Below are 5459 nucleotides of genomic sequence, written 5' to 3'. Positions count from 1 at the left end.
TCGAATAAGACTTATTTAGGATCAATTTATCCATTCAATTAATTATGACTTACATGAAGTTAGATATTTTATATTTTAGTTTAATCTAATTTATCTCTTCTTGCAATTTTCACTTACATTTCTTAATATTTAACTTTATATAAATTATTCTTCAATCAATTTAAACCTCCATTTATTTATTTAAACTACCTATATACCTCTGATCATCATTATTATTTGATCTACATTCTTAGACCCTCTAACCCTAAACTTATGAATGCTTGGTATATATTGCACACTTTGGATGCGAATAAGCATTATACAAGGTATTCATGCTAAAGTAATTCTTAGTCTTAATCATCAAAGAGTCTCGTAACATGACAAATTATCTACAAGACTATAAGAATGTGGGTAACGATAACAAAATTGTCACTATTTCTACTAGTTCAGTTCTTTTAAAAGCATCAAAGAAATCAGCAATCTCTACAATGTGTAGTTACAAATTCTCGGTAGATGAGAGTTGTTCCAAAAAAAAAAAAACATTAAAGAAAAATTTCAATTTTCTCATACTTTGTGTGTTCATGAAATAAAGTCCGAATTTCGTCTAGATTATTATTTTTTACTAATATCATTGATTTATTATTAATTTTTTACAAGTATTTCTCCTACATGGTATGAACAACATGCATACTTTACATATTTATGCAAAACTAACAAGGTCGTTTATGGTTTTAAACAAATTCAACACGTTTGGTACTCTAAGCTGAAGAACTCTCATTTAAATTAGTTTTTATACATCTAACTCTAGCTCATCTGTGTTTATCTATAATCATGAAGCCTATCTATATTTGGTATATGTGGTCTATACGGTTGTAATTGAGCCGAGTTGAGTTCGAGTATTATTGAGCTCGATTCGACTTCAAAACTTTAAAATTAAGCTTCACTCTATTGGAAAACTCGAAAGCTTAAAATTGTCAAATTTGACAGGATTTCGAAATAAAAAATTGAAGCTCGATTCAACATGAAGTTTCGTGGGGTTAAAATTTTTGAACTCTAATCGAAATCAAAATTGAAGCTCGACTCGAACTCGAAACTGAACCTTGAGAACATGAAAGCCTTATATTGAATTTAAAAAAACATATAAATGTTAATGTTATTAATAATTTAATTTAAAAAATATAGTTTTTAATATATTATTATTTCAAGTTACTTGCGATCTTTTCGAGTGAATATCAACTAGCTCATTTCGGCTTGTTAAGAATTTGAGTCGAGTTCATGCTCAACCTCGAATTCAGTCCATTTGATTAGAGTGTTAATCGAACTCTGACCAAGTTAATCTCAAATAATTCACGGTCTATTTTATCTCATTTACATCCCTATATGTGGATGATATTAATCTTTCCATTCTCAATTTTCATTAAAATATCTTGGAAGTATTACCTATTTTTTAGGTGTTGAGTTTCCCATGTCTTATACATTTTATGTTTTAAATAATTACCATTGCCACTGTATCCAACTATACATTATTAAAAAGGGTAGATTACACATTTAGTATCCAAACTATTATTTTTGTTACATTCTACCAGCTTTAAAGGAAAGGTTTTCCGTTTCTCAAAAGAAAACATTAGAAAACTCAAAGAAAAAGCTAACGCTGAGGTTGGTGCCAACAAAATCTCCTTCCTTCAAGCTGTGTTGTGTCAGATTTTGCAATCTTTAATGAGATACACAACCTACATATAAACTGTATAAGAATCAGAGCTTTGTATCAACCGATGATTCATATGATTGAAATCATGTTTTATTCAAGCAGGAAGGGAAGCCTTGTAACACTTGTTCCTCCACAGCTATCAGTCAGTGGCTTCGATTTGGTCTCATTTCGTAAATTCAATGTAGTTTTGAGGGATTTTGATGAAATCTTTCTGTTCAATGTATGAGGAAGAATTTGCAACCTTGGCTTAAGCTCAGTACCCGAGTTTTTTCACCCAACTGATAGCTCTTGTCAAGCTCAACTTGACGGGCAATTATTTTAGAACGTCTTGGAAGAAGTTCAACGGGTTCACCACCGAGAATAATATATACTCAATCGCTAGATGAACCTTCTACAAGAATGAAAAGGAAGATATCAATTAACAATAATTTCATTAAGTGTAGATTGCAGTTAGTTCGACGACATTTGAGCGGATACGATTTGATTCGACATGATAATAATAGGGTTTCAATTACATTTGCACTTTCCCCACCAAGATTTCAAGAATAACTTACGAAATTTGGATCTGCTATGAGTAGAAAGAACAAGGGAAAATTTATCACCTCTAAGGCATCGATATTTTCCAAGGTAAGTTTTCGTTTTGGTACATCATCTTCGGCCTCAATATCGGAAAATTTCAGTTAAAAAGCCTCGACTTCGAGGTATATGATTCCACGGGCACTGCCTTGACCATTTGTACCATGGTATTTGTCTGCAATCCAAAAAAAGAAACCTTGATATGAATTAAATACATTTTGTGCATGTTGCGCAATTTCGTTATGAAATTCCATGTCAGCAAAAGACTGTACCAGGAAGATAAAAAAACAAACAAACAATGAAGTTGGTGTTTTTCAGCACAATTGCTTGTGAAAATAGTTATAAAGATACCTTATGACAAACATTGGAAACCAATGGAACTTTATTATTCCACGAATCCTTGGGTTCTGCTTTATTTCGGAGGCGGATGCTAAAACTGCATCGGCCATCCCAATGTCATTAGTGACATCTATTTCATCTTCAAGTGCAAAGATGCATCATGTACTTCACCTTCTAAGTATAAACAATTATTGGTGAGCTCCGTTTGCTAATGTACCTGGTAAACCTGTGTTTCTTTCTAGGACTTGGAAGCTCATCTTCATCTTCATGACTAAAATCAACTTCAACTCGTTTTTCTTCATTAACAAGAAAGAAAGATTTTCATCTTCTTCATCATAATGAACTTCATCACATTTTTCTTCATTAAGAAGCATGTGAGATAGTTTGCGATGATTGATTTTAGCCATTACAGTAAACATGATAGGAACACTGATAACTCTCCAAAAGAGTATCTTTTAGAGCCTTTTTACTTAGGATAAGCTGGTACATTTTTTTATGTTGAGATGTTAAACTCGAATCTTTTATTTTAAATATATGCAAGGAATGTAATGTTTATTCATTTTGCCTTAGTAACTTTGATTGGTGTTGCTTAAGATTTATTTTCGGTTTGTTTGTAGAGATATAAACTGCCCAGTAATGCCGCGAGAGTGGGTTACAACATGAGTAGCATCAGTGTCTGTGAGTGCATCATTTAGCATAAAAGAGATTTTTGCTGATTGTTTTATCGTAGCATTCTTTTTATGCTTATTTGGATTGTTATAGAGGTATAGCCATTCCTTGTGAGTTGTTGGTAAATATTTTCCAGAGAAGAATTATCTGCTAGTTAATGTTAGACACATCAATCATGTTTCTAAAACATTGTTTATTGCATGTTGTTATTTTACATTTCAGAATATTTTGCCTAAATCGATCATTGCTTCATTTACTTGTGTTGTAATCCCTATTTATTCTATTCTATTTCTAATTACATTGCTACATCATTGCTCCAAATTTTATTATTGTTGCATGACAATTCTGTGAAGTAATACTAATCTCTAAGGATACGAAACTCGACACACTAGTTGTGTCCATTTTTACTGCTTGATAGACGATAGTGTATGCTTGCATTGATTGTTGTTACATTATTCGAAGCATCAATTTTTTGGTGTCGCTGACGAGAATTATTGTCATTACATTTAGAGTTGTTTTCTTTTATTTATTAACTTTGCTTTTATTTGTTTTATGCAGCTTTAGCAGGGCGTTACTGGTGCATAACTCGCAGCAACGATTGAGACTTAGAACCTTTTGATCCTAGAATTGAGAGAACACTTCATCAAAGAAACATTGAAAAAGATGTTGAGAACAATTCTTTGCCACCATCACAAATTGGGGATGATAGCAATCTTCCAAATAATTATGCACATGAGGGATTAAATCCGCCCATGAGAGATGCTCCGATACTGCAGCATCATTACAACATTGATGATTGCAGTAGGCTCATCCGAGAACATGTGGTGCCTATTTTGGATGATTTAAATCCTACTATCGTGAGACATGATATCCATGTTACCCATTTTTAATTGAAACCCGAAATGTTTCAAATGCTGCAATCAATGTGGCAATATAGTGGCATGCACACCGAGTATCCTAAATCACACTTGAGATCATTTATGGAGGTGTGTGATTATTTTGTTCAGTAAGGAGTTCCAAAGGATGCATTGAAGCTAAAGTTGTTCCCCTATTCGCTGCATGACAGAGCTAGAGCATGGTTTAACTCTCTTCCATATAGTGTTATAGTATCATGGAACGAGCTTGCCCAAAAGTTTTTTTCTGCTATTCTACCCTCTCAACATGAATGCAAGGTTGAGAAATTACATTACCTCCTTCAAGAAAATAGAGGATGAGAACTTATATAAAGTTTGGGAGTGCTTTAAGGACTTGCTACAAAAGTGTCCAATGTATGACTTTCAGAATTAGACACAGATGGAGATGTTTTATAACGACCTCAATATGCAGATGAGGAAGATTATTGATGCTTCTACTAATGAGGCATTACTGAATAAGATGTACAATAAGGCTTATGGTATTTTAGAAAGAATATTTAACAACGATTATTAATACCAAAACACGAGGAACATGTTTTTATAGACATAATGCTACAAGAGTGGATGTTGACGGTTTCAATTCAATGGCTTCACAAATCATAGTAATGACGGATATGGTTAAGAAATTACAAAATCGGGGCCATGTGCAAGGTAAAAGATGCATCTCATCTCTCTTTGTTTTATTGTGGTGATACACAAACTCTGAGGAATGCCCATAAACCCCAAATCTATCTATTATATAAAGAACTACAATAGGGAAGATAATGTGCATTCTTATAGGAACACATACAATGCCAATTTTCGTAACCATCCCAATTTATCATGGAGTAGCCAATATACTGCAAATCCATAACAGCAACATTACAATCAGCAACATATATTGACACAACATCAGTTAGTCGCACAACCACAACAAAGTTAGAACTATCAAGGGCATGATTCAAATCAAGCTTCCAACCTAACTTCTCTTGAAGCTTTAATGAAGAAGTATATGGCAAGTCAATCAACATCATTACAAGCCTTAGAAAATTAGGTTGGACAACTAGCACATTTTATGTGTAATAGGAATCAAGTAATGTTGCCTAGCGACACTAAAAATCCTAAGACACATGGAAAAGCCCATTGCAATGAGCATTGCAGATCCATCACAACATGAAATGGACTCCAACTTGGAAAGGAAAATGAGGGAAATAAGAAGAATGATGATCAGAGGCTTGGACGGTAAGATAAAGAAAAAAAAACATGAAAATGGACACCAACTGTTGATATTACAG

General features: G+C 33.2%; 1 non-coding gene across 1 annotated transcript; it reads right to left on the bottom strand.

Annotated features, from left to right (window-relative positions):
* Positions 1 to 4441: 4441 nt before the first annotated feature.
* On the bottom strand, positions 4442 to 4548 carry LOC120155761. The gene has a single exon (XR_005519001.1). It is a non-coding gene; the product is annotated as a small nucleolar RNA R71 (small nucleolar RNA).
* Between the last annotated feature and the right edge of the window lie 911 nt (positions 4549 to 5459).

The sequence above is a fragment of the Hibiscus syriacus genome, unplaced genomic scaffold (genome assembly GCF_006381635.1).
Source record: "Hibiscus syriacus cultivar Baekdansim isolate YM2019G1 unplaced genomic scaffold, ASM638163v2 tig00111207_pilon, whole genome shotgun sequence".
Taxonomy (NCBI): Eukaryota; Viridiplantae; Streptophyta; class Magnoliopsida; order Malvales; family Malvaceae; genus Hibiscus; species Hibiscus syriacus.
Note: the sequence above shows the minus strand (reverse complement) of the source record. Positions and strands in the feature narration are given on the sequence as shown.